The 17,476-nt window shown below is 42.5% G+C and overlaps 6 non-coding genes across 6 annotated transcripts; all 6 read left to right on the forward strand.

Annotated features, from left to right (window-relative positions):
- The first annotated feature begins 1,837 nt into the window (after positions 1-1,837).
- Positions 1,838-1,910, forward strand: TRNAV-UAC (transfer RNA valine (anticodon UAC)). Its single transcript has one exon. It is a non-coding gene; the product is annotated as a tRNA-Val (tRNA).
- Positions 1,911-2,678: 768 nt separating this feature from the next.
- Positions 2,679-2,751, forward strand: TRNAV-AAC (transfer RNA valine (anticodon AAC)). The gene has a single exon. It is a non-coding gene; the product is annotated as a tRNA-Val (tRNA).
- A 10,389-nt stretch (positions 2,752-13,140) lies between these two features.
- Positions 13,141-13,213, forward strand: TRNAV-UAC (transfer RNA valine (anticodon UAC)). The gene has a single exon. It is a non-coding gene; the product is annotated as a tRNA-Val (tRNA).
- A 768-nt stretch (positions 13,214-13,981) lies between these two features.
- TRNAV-AAC (transfer RNA valine (anticodon AAC)) lies at positions 13,982-14,054 on the forward strand. Its single transcript has one exon. It is a non-coding gene; the product is annotated as a tRNA-Val (tRNA).
- Positions 14,055-14,140: 86 nt separating this feature from the next.
- On the forward strand, positions 14,141-14,213 carry TRNAV-CAC (transfer RNA valine (anticodon CAC)). The gene has a single exon. It is a non-coding gene; the product is annotated as a tRNA-Val (tRNA).
- A 97-nt stretch (positions 14,214-14,310) lies between these two features.
- On the forward strand, positions 14,311-14,383 carry TRNAV-UAC (transfer RNA valine (anticodon UAC)). The gene has a single exon. It is a non-coding gene; the product is annotated as a tRNA-Val (tRNA).
- The last annotated feature ends 3,093 nt before the right edge of the window (positions 14,384-17,476 follow it).

Below are 17,476 nucleotides of genomic sequence, written 5' to 3' on the forward strand. Positions count from 1 at the left end.
GCTGTCACTTAGCCCTATTCCTCCCATTCTATATATGCTTTTTTCATTTTTATTGCCCAGATGTAGTACTTTGCATTTCTCCCTGTTAAAAACCATTCTGTTAGTTGCTGCCCACTTCTCCAGTTTATTTAAATCTTTTTGAATCATCTCTCTCTCCTCTCTAGTATTAGCTATCCCTCCTAGCTTTGTGTCATCAGCAAATTTAATCAGTTTACCCTCAATTCCTTCATCTAAATCGTTGATAAAGATGTTGAACAATACAGGGCCCAGGACAGAGCCCTGTGGTACCCCACTTGAGACATTCTTCCAACTGGATGTGCAGCCATTTACGACCACTCTTTGGGTCCGATCACTAAGCCAGTTATGAATCCACCTAACAGTTGCCTTGTCCATTCCATACTTAGTCATTTTTTCAATAAGGATTGTATGAGAGACTTTGTCAAATGCTTTGCTGAAGTCAAGATATACTATATCTACAGCATTTCCTTGATCCACCCAATCAGTGATACCGTCATAGAAGGAAATTAAGTTAGTCTGACATGACTTATCAGTTACAAACCCATGCTGACTCTGTTTAATCACTTCATTCTTATCCAGGTATTGACATACATGTAGTTTAATAATTTGTTCAAAGATCTTTCCTGGTATAGAAGTCAGACTCACCGGCCTATAGTTGCCTGGGTCCACCTTCTTCCCCTTTTTGAAGATAGGAACAACATTTGCTCTTCTCCAGTCTTCTGGCACTTCTCCTGTTCTCCAAGAATTTTCAAAGATTATGGAGAGGGGTTCAAAAATTTCTTCTGCTATCTCCTTCAGTACTCTGGGGTGTAATTCATCTGGACCTGGAGACTTGAATTCATTTAGGTTAGCTAAGTGTTTCCTCACTATCTTTCTGTTTATAGATATCCTGGATTCTTCTATTCCCTTAATAGGACAGTGAATAACAGTTGATGTTGCATTTCCTTTCTGAGAGAAAACAGATGCAAAATAGGAATTTAAAAGTTCAGCCTTCTCAACATCCTGTCTTACCATTTCATCATTTTCATCCTGTAAAAATACTATAGCATCTTTGACTTTTCTTTTACTTTTGACATATCCCCAAAATCCTTTATTATTGCTTTTGACATCTCTTGCAAGCCTCAGTTCATTTTCAGCTTTAGCTAATCTGATTTGTGCCCTGCAGGTTCTGCAGACAGCATTATATTCTTCTTTAGATATGCCTCCCTTTTTCCATTTTATAAACATTTTTTTCTTCCTTTTTAGCATGTGCTTAAGTTCTGTGTTCATCCATCCTGGTTTCCTTAAATGCTTCCTATTCTTCCCTCTTTTCGGAATTGTTAACAACTGTGCTTTGAGAATTTCATTTTTCAAGATTTCCCATCCTTCCTGGACATTTTTGTCTTTAAGGATATCCAGCCATTGGATCCCTCCAATTCTCTTTCTGAATCCCTTAAAATCTGCCTTTCTGAAATCTAACCTTGACGTCTGAGTCTTCACAGGTCTTCCACCTCTAGTTATCCAAAATTCTAAAATAGCATGGTCGCTACCTCCTAGGGTCCCAGCCACTTTTACCTCCTCAACCATTTCCTCCCTTTGGTATCCAAGCTTTTGACTTTCAGTTCTTGATCTCGATTGCTTGTTGTCTCCACAGTAAGCGCTTGCATCCGGTTTCTGTAGTGTAGCGGTTATCACGTTCGCCTCACACGCAAAAGGTCCCCACTTCGAAACTGGGCAGAAACACAGCTTTTTCTCTTGGAAAACGATCTTTTTGACTTTCAGTGCTTGTTCTTTATTGCTTGCCATGACCACAGCATCTTTTGTTTGTTTGAATCGGTTTGTTTCTGTAGTGTAGCGGTTATCATGTTTGCTTTACACGCGAAAGGTCCTCAGTTCGAAACTGGGCAGAAACACAGCGTTCCTCTTGCAAACTTGCGCTTTTGACAATGAGTGCTTGATCTTTAATGCTTGCCATGACCACAGTAAACGCTCTTGTCTGGTTACTGTAGTGTAGTGATTGTCATGTTTGCCATCATCCTGAAAGTTCCCTGTTTTGATCCCGGGCAGAAACATGTGGCTTTTCTTTATTTTGATCACAAACGTATATTGTTGGCTTAATTAGCCTTAGTTAGCATATTCTATTGCTGGTTTAATGAGCATTACTTTTACCAATGTGATTATTTCTACCCGTTTTTGCTTTTGGCAAGCATGTGTGTTTTTGACAGTGTCTAAGTGTTCCTAATTCAAGTAACACCTGATAGGATCAAGGTGCGAAAGCAGGCATCTAGGTGCTTTTTCTTTTTGGCTTTTGGACAAAGGCATGAGAATGTTTTGTGGAGCATGGTTTTGTTTCCCTGTTTGTTCTTTTTCTCCAATAGCCTGACAAATGAAAGGTTCCTGTGTTGCAAAATGCACTTTGTCCTGTCTTCAGACATAGAGGAAGACCTCTTGACTTTGGCTGGCTGTTTTTTTCTTTTTCAAGTTCATTTCAGCATGTTTAAACATCTTTAGCTTTGCATGGAGTTTCTGAAGTGTAGTGGTTGTCACGTTCACCTCACACGCGAACGGTCCCCAGTTCGAAACTGGATAGAAGCATGACATTAGGTGTTGATATTAAAGCTTTTGACGTTGAGTCTTTGTTCTCGATGGCTCGTCATGACCACAGTAACCTTCCGCAGCCGGTTTCTGTAGTGTAGCGGTTATCATGTTCGCCTAACACGCGAAAGGTCCCCAGTTCGAAACTGGGCAGAAACACAGCTTTTTCTCTTGGAAAATGATCTTTTTGACTTTCAGTGCTTGTTCTTTATTGCTTGCCATGACCACAGCATTTTTTGTTTGTTTGAATCGGTTGGTTTCTGTAGTGTAGCGGTTATCACATTCGCTTTACACGAGAAAGGTCCTCAGTTCGAAACTGGGCAGAAACACAGCGTTTCTCTTGCAAACTAGCGCTTTTGACAATGAGTGCTTGATCTTTAATGCTTGCCATGACCACAGTAAACGCTCTTGTCTGGTTACTGTAGTGTAGTGATTGTCCTGTTTGCCATCCTCCTGAAAGTTCCTTGTTTTGATCCCGGGCAGAAACATGTGGCTTTTCTTTATTTTGATCACAAACGTATATTGTTGGCTTAATTAGCCTTAGTTAGCATATTCTATTGCTGGTTTAATGAGCATTACTTTTACCAATGTGATTATTTCTACCCATTTTTGCTTTTGGCAAGCATGTGTGTTTTTGACAGTGTCTAAGTGTTCCTAATTCAAGTAACACCTGATAGGATCAAGGTGCGAAAGCAGGCATCTAGGTGCTTTTTCTTTTTGGCTTTTGGACAAAGGCATGAGAATGTTTTGTGGAGCATGGTTTTGTTTCCCTGTTTGTTCTTTTTCTCCAATAGCCTGACAAATGAAAGGTTCCTGTGTTGCAAAATGCACTTTGTCCTGTCTTCAGACATAGAGGAAGACCTCTTGACTTTGGCTGGCTGTTTTTTTCTTTTTCAAGTTCATTTCAGCATGTTTAAACATCTTTAGCTTTGCATGGAGTTTTTGAAGTGTAGTGGTTGTCACGTTCACCTCACACGCGAACGGTCCCCAGTTCGAAACTGGATAGAAGCATGACATTAGGTGTTGATATTAAAGCTTTTGACGTTGAGTCTTTGTTCTCGATGGCTCGTCATGACCACAGTAACCTTACGCAGCCGGTTTCTGTAGTGTAGTGGTTATCACGTTCGCCTAACACGCGAAAGGTCTCCAGTACGAAACTTGGCAGAAACACGCTGTTACTCTTTGGTATCCAAGCTTTTGACTTTCAGTTCTTGATCTCGATTGCTTGTTGTCACCACAGTAAGCACTTGCATCCGGTTTTTGTAGTGTAGCGGTTATCACGTTCGCCTCACATGCGAAATGTCCTCATTTCGAAACTGGGCCGAAACACAGATTTTTCTCTTGGAAAATGATCTTTTTTACTTTCAGTGCTTGTTCTTTATTGCTTGCCATGACCACAGCATTTTTTGCCTTTTTGAATCGGTTGGTTTCTGTAGTGTAGCGGTTATCACGTTCGCATTACACGCGATAGGTCCTCAGTTCGAAACTGGGCAGAAACACAGCATTTCTCTTGCAAACTAGCGCTTTTGACAATGAGTGCTTGATCTTTAATCCTTGCCATGACCACAGTAAACGCTCTTGTCTGGTTACTGTAGTGTAGTGATTGTTCTGTTTGCCATCCTCCTGAAAGTTCCCTGTTTTGATCCCGGGCAGAAACATGTGGCTTTTCTTTATTTTGATCACAAACGTATATTGTTGGCTTAATTAGCCTTAGTTAGCATATTCTATTGCTGGTTTAATGAGCATTACTTTTACCAATGTGATTATTTCTACCCGTTTTTGCTTTTGGCAAGCATGTGTGTTTTTGACAGTGTCTAAGTGTTCCTAATTCAAGTAACACCTGATAGGATCAAGGTGCTGTCGGGAACCCTCAGATTACTCTTTCATCTGAAGGACCGATGTTCTTAGGTGTGAAGCACCATATGTCTCTAATCAATTGCTCCGTCAATAAGGATAACACAGACACGGGCTGTATAATACCACTCGGGATGCCTGCCAAGACACCTCTGGCTTATCAGTTAGGCTTCCGTCTTTTATAGTAAAGAATTTAAACATTTACAGACATGCACAGTACAAATGATTTCACAACTTGTTTTCTACAAAGAAAGTCACTTATGCGAAAAAGCAGAGGTATTTGACCTTGGTTCACAAGGGAGACGTCTGAGACATCTCCTCGAAGAACAGATAAGGTTTTAAACAAGAGAATGCAACATAGACAGAACTCAATTTAACTCCTTCAGTTCCTATCATTCCCCCCTTTGACATCTTCATTTTCCACAATCTGGAACACTGGATCCTGCAACAACAGCGGATAGTGGCTCGTTCACCAGGTACTATCCCAGGCCGACGGGTTGCCCAAGGGAGACAGGTCTTCTACCTTCTCCATCCCCCAGATACTGAAGCCACGTCCATCATTGCAAGAGTACGCTCCTTCATGCCAGAAATGAGATGTCAATCTAGGACTCAAAGGAATAATAGTTAAATTCTTGTTGTTTACAGTCAAACTTCCTTATCTATTTCTACATCTTTTCTTGCATACAGAGATACACCAAAAAACAAGTTTCAATAGCACATATATTACGAAGATACAAACAACAATACGTAATAGACTTAGTATAATCCCAGTTATCCAGCCTCCAATACCCTTAAACCAATTAGCTGGATTAAGAAAGGAGAATGTATCTGACCACCAACTATCCTTAGTACGATCATTGTCTTTATCGTACTGATCTCTAAGTTTTTGAACATCCTCTATTTTCAATTTTAACTTTATAATGCTGTTGGGATCTATATAATGACAGCAAGCTGGTCCGATGACTTGACACATACCTCCTTGCGCTGCAGTTAAATAATCTAATACTATGGTATGCTGATTAGTGGCTATGATGAGCTGATTTTGGACAGCAACGGTGGTGTTCAATATATCCAATATATCCCATATTTGGTCATCTAAGTAATCTGTAGCCCTGACTAATTTATCCCACATTTGAGTAATCATAGGATAAATAAAAATAGAACTGACAATTTTATTAGCCACACTCATCTGCACTATATGTGGTCTCCCAGAGAGGCGAGGTGTATTGTCAGCAGCTCTTTTGTACAACGTGTGTTTAGGTATGCTCTGAGTATTCAACTGGTCATTCGGAATAACAAAGGTAGCTGGAGTCAAACGACCCAGAGTACAAGCACCTTTTACCCCTACTGGCAACCATTTATATGCATTGTCTCCACATATCCAGTACATGTCACTAGGTAGGTCCCATAGGGCTGAATGTTGTAATACCAGTCTATGAACTAAATCTATGAGCGCAGATACATTCTGAAGCATACACCAATTTGGAAGTTGTCCTAAAGGGCTACAATACCCTACATCGGGATTTCCACAGGTGGGAGTTCCTTTCTCATATCCAGATGACTCATTGCAAGGTATATTACCTGAAATATTAAAACAAGTTTCATTATTGCCCTGGGGAAATAAATTGGAATACTCCCAGGACGTGTTATGCAACCTTCTTTCTAGCAGTATTGGTTTGAAGGCATCAGTAGAGTGGGAAGTTACATTAAAACTAACTTGTAGGCCATACATTGGAATTTGCCCCAGGTAGGTTAATCGAGTTCTATTCCTGGGTACCCAAGCCCCCCCTTTATATGCCAGATATTGAAGGTGTGCATTACTTCCTGAAAGGTTACCCTGCCACCAAGGGTATCCTACCCATCTCACAATAGGTATTCCAACAGTTGTGTTCCATAACTTCACATTATTTGTGGCATTATTAGCAAGTGTATCAGAACAACTGGTCCAGGCAAATAATTCCTCGGGTGGCATAGGAATAACAAGGAACGGAATACTAGTGGCTGATACTGGTGAATGTGTGCAGATCCAGCAATCAGCTGGAGACTGAGTGTCATTTGACCAATCATTCAGTAATTTTTCATGATGTTGTATAAACTTATTATTCAAGGACATTGGAGCATTTAGACTGTCCCACGCAGCTACCATTATTACAGATAATGCAACAAAACCAAACCAAAACATTATGCACTCTTATGCTTTGTTAACTCCTGTGGCTAGTTTGCAATGCGATGCGTGGATCCAGGTTGGTCGTCCTTCCAACTTAACAGAAGTAGGCGTTGTTAGGAGTACTTGGTAAGGTCCTTGATATCGGGGTTCAAGGGTCTTTCTGGAGTGTTTCTTGACATATACGTAATCACCAGGTTGAAGACAGTGAGTTCCTTCCACACTATCTGGATCTGGAATGGAAGAGAAAACTAGAGAATGCATTTGAGTTAAATGCTTTTGCAACTGGATTACATAACTTGTCAAATTATCCACATTGAGTGTTAAGACCTGTGGGTAATACAACCCTGTGTTCGGTGGTCTTCCAAACAGTATCTCGAAGGGTGACAGTTTAGTTTTCCCCGTGGGTGTGTACCTTACTGAGAATAATGCTAATGGGAGACACTCTGGCCATGGTTTATGGGTTTGTTCCATGGTTTTCTGTATTTTCAATTTTAGTGTCCCGTTCATTCTCTCTACCTTCCCTGAACTCTGTGGGTGGTAGGGTGTATGAAATGCTTGTTCTACACCTATCATTTGCATTACATTTTGCATTACCTCAGCAGTAAAGTGTGTACCTCTGTCTGATTCAATTGTTTCAGGGACACCGAATCGTGGTACTAGTTCCATCACCAGTTTCTTTGCAGTGGCTCGAGCTGTAGCCGTTTTCACCGGGTAGGCCTCTGGCCATCCAGAGAAGAGATCTACACATACTAGGATATTTGCATACACTCCTACCTTGGTAGCTGTATGTCGTCAATCTGCCGTCTCTGAAATGGGTAGAGAGGCCTAGGTGTCGCTTTCTTAGGGACTTTTACTGTTTTACCTGGGTTGTGCTGTGCACAGATGAGGCATGATTGTACAAGTTTCGCGGCTGCGCAACTGAAGCCAGGAGCGATCCAGAAGGCATCTACCATGGCACACATGTGACTTTTTGAGGTGTGATTGGGGCCATGTGCTGCTTGCGCCATGATTGGGAACAGGGACTTTGGTGGGCACATTTTATCCTTATTCTCCCATACTCCATTTGAGTTCAGCTCAGCTCCCAGTCTCCCCCGGTGTACCTTCTCTGTTTGGGCAGCCTTTTGCTGGAGGGATTTCAGGACATCTAGACCCAATGTGGCTGGAATACGCTGACTCCCCGCCACCGTCCACTGCTCTCTCTAGGCCGCCTTGTGCTATTTTAGCAGCCTCGTTCGCCCTTCTATTGCCCTCTACCTCCACGGAGTCACCTTTGTGTGTGCTTTTACCTTGACAATGCCAACCTGGACTGGTAACATCAATGCCTCCATCAATTGTTTCACCAGCTCTGCATTTTTAATGGGCTTCGAATCTGTGAAAATATTAGCGACTTTACCTGCAGCGGCTCTACACGCCTCAGTGAGTGCCTTCAACTCTGCCTCCTGCGCCGACATGTGAGGAGAGAGTGGCTCCGCTCGGATTACCTCATGTGAGGATACTACTGCATATCCAGTGTAGAATCGTCCATCCTGGTGGTATCTGGGGCCATCTACAAAAAAGAAACTCAAAGTCTGCATTAGGAACAGGTTTTTCATGAATGTGTGCAAACCCAACTGTCTCCTGACTCATCAGTTCTATGCAGACATGTTCATGCGTCATGTCAAAGTATCCTTCCTCACTTGCCAATACGGTCACCAATTCCCCCTTTTCTGAATCCACAGGCAGGAGGGTGGCTGGATTCAGAACGTTACATCTTTTGAGGGTGACATACTCAGGAATTAGTAGAGCACACTCAAGTCGGAGCTGTCTGGCCATAGACAGATGTTTTGGTTGAACTTGTAGGAGTATGGCATGGATGTCATGTGGGGAATAGATTGTCAAAAGAAACGTCAGTGTCATCTCACATGCCTTCCCTATTACGTCTCCACTTTTTTCCTTGTGCTCCAGCATACATGACAGGTCGTCTTATTGTCCTTGTTTGCTCAATTTCTTTAGCTACCTTAAGGAGGTCTTTCGGATCTACATGTCTCCATTCAGGTCTGGCTGTCTGTACTGCGTCTCGTAAATCTTTGTTCATACCGTCAATGAATGCATTCACCAGTATTCTAACATCAAGTGGGTTTATGCAAATGTACCCCATGTCTGCCCATTTCAGCTGTAACCGTCCAAGGTATATCTCTACTCTCTCTCATCTTTGCTGTGTCACATTAGTCAGGAGTACAGACTGCTCTGATTGTTCCACTGCAGCCCATTGTCTTAGTGACTCACAGTACGTCTCCCCAGATCGTGCAGATTTATCATCCATGCCCCAAGCCTGATTCTTTGTCACATCTGTGTGTCTTAATTATATGATCTAGTGCGTCACCTGCCTTTAGACTCACCAACCTCTCTAGGTCTGCCCAGGTACACTTATATGTCTGCTGTACTTCCTTTATGTGTCTGTAAAACTGTAAAACGGGAATGGTTAGTCTTCAGGGGCAGGCAGCTGCTTCAGCAAAGCTAGCTGGTCAGAGGGGCTCCAGGGATAATACACCTGTATCTTTCTTATTCTAGTCACACTTCTAGGTCCTGATGGGGTTGGCCGTCTGATGTCTACTGTCAGCTTACTCCTCAAGGGCCAATGTCCCCACTACCCACTATCCACACTATTATGTCAGCTTCTTATGATCTTGTCTGGATAGGATTTAGTGCAATTCTCTTAGGTCAGTAGCACAGGTCACACAAGTAGCTATTCAGTCTGGATTTGTCTGAGTCTGACCACAGTGTTTACAAGTCCATCTGTTTTGTCTGGGTCTCTGGTTACACTTTGTCAATCAAACATTCATAATACACCTTCCACACTGCTGCACATTCTCAAGCATCATTTATTCACTTGCTATTTTCTTCCCTTGTCTGTGCCTTTTTGTACATCCAAACATTCACACTCTGGTATTTTTGCCTTTTTCAATATTTGTCCCACTTGTTTTACTGCTTCCTTCCTTCTCTGTCTCTTGTAATTTGACACAATTTGCTATACAAATCAATCACACAACTAGAAGCAGGTTCAAACACATTAATGACCAAGCAATCACTTACAATGACCAAACAATCACTTACAATTCCCTTCTAAATTAGGCACCATATCTTACTTTTAACTTCCAATCTTCAATTAAGTACTGTTGCTTTAAAATGCACAAATCTTTCAGCTTGTACCTTACGGATAGAATTACAGAGAATTTTGAGCACAGCTCACACTCAGCAGAGATAAGAGCGAAGGGAGAAGAAACTGCGCAGCTCCATCCTTCCTCCCTCCCGTCAGAATGCAGCGTCGTCCTTCACAGAATTCTGTAGTTCTTTAGACTTATCAAAATCAATTTCTACAAAGAAACTCAAAATCACGGGATTTCACTGTAAGGGCAGATAACTGTATAATGAGATTAACCATGCCTTGCCCTTTTTCTGGCCAAATGCATTCAGGAAACTTTACAATGTAATGCCACATATAACACGAACTACACTCACTGGCCACTTTATTAGGTACACCTGTCCAACTGTGTGTTAAGACTTAATTACTAATCAGCCAATCACATGGCGGCAACTCAGTGCATTTAGGCATGTAGACATGGTCAAGACAATCTCCTGCAGTTCAAACCGAGCATCAGTATGGGGAAGAAAGGTGATTTGAGTGCCTTTGAACGTGGCATGATTGTTGGTGCCAGAAGGGCTGGTCTGAGTATTTCAGAAACTGCTGATCTACTGGGATTTTCACGCACAACCATCTCTAGGGTTTACAGAGAATGGTCCGAAAAAGAAAAAAAATCCAGTGACCGGCAGTTCTGTGGCCGGAAATGCCTTGTTGATGCCAGAGGTCAGAGGAGAATGGGCAGACTGGTTCGAGCTGATAGAAAGGCAACAGTGACTCAAATTGCCACCCGTTACAACCAAGGTAGGCAGAAGAGCATCTCTGAACGCACAGTGCGTCGAACTTTGAGGCAGATGGGCTACAGCAGCAGAAGACCACACTGGGTACCACTCCTCTCAGCTAAGAACAGGCATCTGATGGCTACTTTCAGCAGGATAATGCGCCATGTCATAAAGCTCGAATCATCTCAGATTGGTTTCTTGAACATGACAATGAGTTCACTGTACTCAAATGGCCTCCTCAGTCACCAGATCTCAATCCAATAGAGCATCTTTGGGATGTGGTGGAACGGGAGATTCGCATCAGGGATGTGCAGCCGACAAATCTGCGCCAACTGTGTGATGCCATCATGTCAATATGGTCCAAAATCTCTGAGGAATGCTTCCAGCACCTTGTTGAATCTCTGCCACGAAGAATTGAGGCAGTTCTGAAGGCAAAAGGGGGTCCAACCCGTTACTAGCATGGTGTACCTAATAAAGTGGCCAGTGAGTGTATATCATTACTCAATTCATTCAGTCTCAGATGTAGATTTGAATTATCTATAACGCATCTGTCCGGGATTCCACCACAACTAGAAAGGTCACAAATCTCTTGACACAAAAATGATGTGTGATGATTCATTCATACGTGCTCATTCACTGATTTTTTTTTATTTATTTTTTTTTTTTACTCAATTACTCATCTCTCATCTTATTCAGAGGTTCTCATAGACATATATGCAAGGATTCACACAGCCTGCCTATCTTGCACTTTGGATTTGATTAATACTTTTTCCAGGTTCTTTGCTGCACTACTTCCATATCTATCCTCAATTATATCACATAACCGATTTCCTTCTTCAGGTGTCTTTCCCTGACTGTTCCCCATTTTATCTTTTATTCTTATCCTGTTTCTCTTGTTGTCTTCCTGTTAGTCCCCTGCCTTAGGTGGTGTATTGGGTAAGCTCAAGACTAGGCTCTACTATACCTCGTTACCTTCTTCCTAAGGTGCTAACAGGCTAAATGGAGTGTCTGTTCCTCGGTGTACTACGTGTTTCGTGTACTTATATGCTATGTAGCATCCGAACAGAAATACTCCCACAACACACAGGATTGTAAACAAAGTGTCCATCTATCGGGGTTCTTCAGTCATATCCTGTCACAGGCTCATTTCGTGGTCCTGTGCTCATTCTATCACACTCTTATCTGTCACAAGGTTTATTCGTAAAGGGTGTTGATTTAAGCTTAGGCGGTGACCTCCCCGAAAGGACGCTGTCACATGACCCAGTTAGGCAATACCACCACTCTTTGAACGAATACCTACTGTGCAGCTTATTTGTCTACTTTTCACAGTCCTTCAAATCAAGGCAGTCACTCAACAACCTCCTCTATTTCTAGTGCGGAATCGTCTATTGTGAAAAACGTGTCCGTCCGGGCTGCGCAGTATGAACTGTTCACCCAGCCTTATATTCCGTAACGTCAGACCTCTCCCATTTTGATTTGCATCAGCTCTTTTTCTAAAAATAGCTGTGCACAGACAGAACCTACAGTAACCTCTCATTCGAGCAGAAATTACATATGCGTATCACACCCGATTTCCTCAGAGTTCTTATATGGACCTGATTTTACGGCCCCCTCCTCTACTAGATTCCCCTTTATACGGACCTTAGTTATAATGATAGATTATAAAGAGCAGAGAAGAGAAAAATTGATCTCTTACATGGCCAGGTGTTTAGGTCTGCTGTTCACAATTTCATCAGTAACTGGAGTGGTCTGTAGATCGGGTAGTCTTGGAGAGGTGCCTATATCAGGTCCCTGTTTCGGGCGCCAGGAAACTGTCGGGATACCTCAGATTACTCTTTCATCTGAAGGACCGATGTTCTTAGGTGTGAAGCACCATATGTCTCTAATCAATTGCTCCGTCGAGAAGGCTAACACAGACACGGGCTGTATAATACCACTCGGGATGCCTGCCAAGACGCCTCTGGCTTATCAGTTAGGCTTCCGTCTTTTATAGTAAAGAATTTAAACATTTACAGACATGCGCAGTACAAATGATTTCACAACTTGTTTTCTACAAAGAAAGTCACTTAGGCAAAAAAGCAGAGGTATTTGACCTTGGTTCACAAGGGAGATGTCTGAGACATCTCCTCGAAGAACAGATAAGGTTTTAAACAAGAGAATGCAACATAGACAGAACTCAATTTAACTCCTTCAGTTCCTATCAGTGCGAAAGCAGGCATCCAGGTGCTTTTTCTTTTTGGCTTTTGGACAAAGGCATGAGAATGTTTTGTGGAGCATGGTTTTGTTTCCCTGTTTGTTCTTTTTCTCCAATAGCCTGACAAATGAAAGGTTCCTGTGTTGCAAAATGCACTTTGTCCTGTCTTCAGACATAGAGGAAGACCTCTTGACTTTGGCTGGCTGTTTTTTTCTTTTTCAAGTTCATTTCAGCATGTTTAAACATCTTTAGCTTTGCATGGAGTTTCTGAAGTGTAGTGGTTGTCACGTTCGCCTCACACGCGAAAGGTCCCCAGTTCGAAACTGGGCAGAAACACAGCATTTTCTCTTGGAAAACGATCTTTTTGACTTTCAGTGCTTGTTCTTTATTGCTTGCCATGACCACAGCATTTTTTATTTGTTTGAATCGGTTGGCTTCTGTAGTGTAGAGGTTATCACGTTCGCTTTACACGCGAAAGGTCCTCAGTTCGAAACTGGGCAGAAACACAGCGTTCCTCTTGCAAACTAGTGCTTTTGACAATGAGTGATTGATCGTTAATGTTTGTCATGACCACAGTAAACGCTCTTGTCTGGTTACTGTAGTGTAGTGATTGTCCTGTTTGCCATCCTCCTGAAAGTTCCCTGTTTTGATCCCGGGCAGAAACATGTGGCTTTTCTTTATTTGATTCACAAACGTATATTGTTGGCTTAATTAGCCTTAGTTAGCATATTCTATTGCTGGTTTAATGAGCATTACTTTTACCAATGTGATTATTTCTACCCGTTTTTGCTTTTGGCAAGCATGTGTGTTTTTGACAGTGTCTAAGTGTTCCTAATTCAAGTAACACCTGATAGGATCAAGGTGCGAAAGCAGGCATCTAGGTGCTTTATCTTTTTGGCTTTTGGACAAAGGCATGAGAATGTTTTGTGGAGCATGGTTTTGTTTCCCTGTTTGTTCTTTTTCTCCAATAGCCTGACAAATGAAAGGTTCCTGTGTTGCAAAATGCACTTTGCCCTGTCTTCAGACATAGAGGAAGACCTCTTGACTTTGGCTGGTTGTTTTTTTCTTTTTCAAGTTCATTTCAGCATGTTTAAACATCTTTAGCTTTGCATGGAGTTTCTGAAGTGTAGTAGTTGTCACGTTCACCTCACACGCGAACGGTCCCCAGTTCGAAACTGGATAGAAGCATGACATTAGGCGTTGATATTAAAGCTTTTGACGTTGAGTCTTTGTTCTCGATGGCTCATCATGACCACAGTAACCTTCAGCAGCCGGTTTCTGTAGTGTAGTGGTTATCACGTTCGCCTAACACGCGAAAGGTCCCCAGTTCGAAACTAGGCAGAAACACTCTGTTACCCTTTGGTATCCAAGCTTTTGACTTTCAGTTCTTGATCTCGATTGCTTGTTGTCACCACAGTAATCGCTTGCATCCGGTTTCTGTAGTGTAGCGGTTATCACGTTCGCCTCACACGCGAAAGGTCCCCAGTTCGAAACTGGGCAGAAACACAGCTGTTTCTCTTGGAAAACGATCTTTTTGACTTTCAGTGCTTGTTCTTTATTGCTTGCCATGACCACAGCATTTTTTGTTTGTTTGAATCGGTTGGTTTCTGTAGTGTAGCGGTTATCACGTTCGCTTTACACGCGAAAGGTCCTCAGTTCGAAACTGGGCAAAAACACAGCGTTCCTCTTGCGAACTAGCGCTTTTGACAATGAGTGCTTGATGTTTAATGCTTGCCATGACCACAGTAAATGCTCTTGTCTGGTTACTGTAGTGTAGTGATTGTCCTGTTTGCCATCCTCCTGAAAGTTCCCTGTTTTGATCCCGGGCAGAAACATGTGGCTTTTCTTTATTTTGATCACAAACGTATATTGTTGGCTTAATTAGCCTTAGTTAGCATATTCTATTGCTGGTTTAATGAGCATTACTTTTACCAATGTGATTATTTCTACCCGTTTTTGCTTTTGGCAAGCATGTGTGTTTTTGACAGTGTCTAAGTGTTCCTAATTCAAGTAACACCTGATAGGATCAAGGTGCGAAAGCAGGCATCCAGGTGCTTTTTCTTTTTGGCTTTTGGACAAAAGCATGAGAATGTTTTGTGGAGCATGGTTTTGTTTCCCTGTTTGTTCTTTTTCTACAATAGCCTGACAAATGAAAGGTTCCTGTGTTGCAAAATGCACTTTGTCCTGTCTTCAGACATAGAGGAAGACCTCTTGACTTTGGCTGGCTGTTTTTTTCTTTTTCAAGTTCATTTCAGCATGTTTAAACATCTTTAGCTTTGCATGGAGTTTCTGAAGTGTAGTGGTTGTCACGTTCACCTCACACGCGAACGGTCCCCAGTTCGAAACTGGATAGAAGCATGACATTAGGCGTTGAAATTAAAGCTTTTGACGTTGAGTCTTTGTTCTCGATGGCTCGTCATGACCACAGTAACCTTCCGCAGCCAGTTTCTGTAGTGTAGTGGTTATCACTAGAGTTGAGTGACTTTTGGTTTTTTAGGGTCGCGTTTCGTTTCGTGAAACCCGACTTTTCCAAAAGTCGGGTCGAGCAAGATCGTCCGATTAAAGGGAAAAGTCGGGGTCGTCCCGAAACACGAAACCCAATGGAAGTCAATGGGGAATAAAAGTCGGCAGTGAGAGGAGGACAGGAAACACACCAACAGTGCCCATTTGAATGACAAAAACATCAATTCTTCTTACTTAAGCTTGTCAACCTTAATTAACTTCATAATATAAGTTACGCACTGAAAAATGGGTGTTATTTGGCTAAAGTTGTGGGGGGGAGGGCTGGCTGCAGGTTTTCATGTGCCCTGGGCGAAAGAGCGCCCCTTTAACACATACCACAACTCATCATGCTCCGATACGGCAGATAAATAGCGGTATAGTACAATGAAAAATACCTCACTTTTTACATCTCATGACGAGGCCCATCTATTTCTCCATACAGAATCATTGGTCCCATATAATGTTTGAAACAGTATATGATGAGCTCCACATAATGCTACAGTATATGTTGGTCCCCATGGATGAAGCTCCACTGTCTTATGGGCCCAAATAATGCTCCAAACATAATGGGCCCCATTTCTAATGCTCTAGTGTATAATGGGCCCTGTAAATGCTGCTCCAGTGTCTGATGTCCACCTTTGGAATGTTCCAGTGTATGGTGGGCCCCATCTATCATTCTCCAGAGTATAGTGCTCCCCAAAAATTGCTGTCCCAACATTGAAAACAATCAAATAAGTCTCCTCGCTAGGGAATCCCTGTACTTGTCTGGACAGGTGCTGTAGCTTGCTTAACAGCTCGCCAGCCGTTCTCACGCCCAGTATGGATTGCACGTGATTGCACAAAGGTTAGAAAGGGTACCGTATCCCTGGATAACATGTATGGATAGCGTACACATTCAAAATATATGTCTATACAGCATGAGGCAGGCTCAGACGGTGTTAGGCCCAGTATGGATTGCACGTCATTGCACAAAGGTTAGAAAGGGTACCGTATCCCCGGATAACATGTATGGATAGCGTACACATTCAAAATATATGTCTATACAGCATGAGGCAGGCTCAGACGGTGTTAGGCCCAGTATGGATTGCACGTCATTGCACAAAGGTTAGAAAGGGTACCGTATCCCCTGATAACATGTATGGATAGCGTACACATTCAAAATATATGTCTATACAGCATGAGGCAGGCTCAGACGGTGTTAGGCCCAGTATGGATTGCACGTCATTGCACAAAGGTTAGAAAGGGTACCGTATCCCTGGATAACATGTATGGATAGCGTACACATTCAAAATATATGTCTATACAGCATGAGGCAGGCTCAGACGGTGTTAGGCCCAGTATGGATTGCACGTCATTGCACAAAGGTTAGAAAGGGTACCGTATCCCCGGATAACATGTATGGATAGCGTACACATTCAAAATATATGTCTATACAGCATGAGGCAGGCTCAGACGGTGTTAGGCCCAGTATGGATTGCACGTCATTGCACAAAGGTTAGAAAGGGTACCGTATCCCCGGATAACATGCATGGATAGCGTACACATTCAAAATATATGTCTATACAGCATGAGGCAGGCTCAGACGGTGTTAGGCCCAGTATGGATTTCACCTAATTGCACAAAGGTTAGAAAGGGTACCGTATCCCCGGATAACATGTATGGATAGCGTACACATTCAAAATATATGTCTATACAGCATGAGGCAGGCTCAGACGGTGTTAGGCCCAGTATGGATTGCACGTCATTGCACAAAGGTTAGAAAGGGTACCGTATCCCCGGATAACATGTATGGATAGCGTACACATTCAAAATATATGTCTATACAGCATGAGGCAGGCTCAGACGTTGTTAGGCCCAGTATGGATTGCACGTCATTGCACAAAGGTTAGAAAGGGTACCGTATCCCCGGATAACATGTATGGATAGCGTACACATTAAAAATATATGTCTATACAGCATGAGGCAGGCTCAGACGGTGTTAGGCCCAGTATGGATTGCACGTCATTGCACAAAGGTTAGAAAGGGTACCGTATCCCCGGATAACATGTATGGATAGCGTACACATTCAAAATATATGTCTATACAGCATGAGGCAGGCTCAGACGGTGTTAGGCCCAGTATGGATTGCACGTCATTGCACAAAGGTTAGAAAGGGTACCGTATCCCCGGATAACATGTATGGATAGCGTACACATTCAAAATATATGTCTATACAGCATGAGGCAGGCTCAGACGTTGTTAGGCCCAGTATGGATTGCACGTCATTG

This window comes from Dendrobates tinctorius, unplaced genomic scaffold, assembly GCF_039654945.1.
Source record: "Dendrobates tinctorius isolate UK_male_01 unplaced genomic scaffold, ASM3965494v1 ptg000251l, whole genome shotgun sequence".
NCBI lineage: Eukaryota > Metazoa > Chordata > Amphibia > Anura > Dendrobatidae > Dendrobates > Dendrobates tinctorius.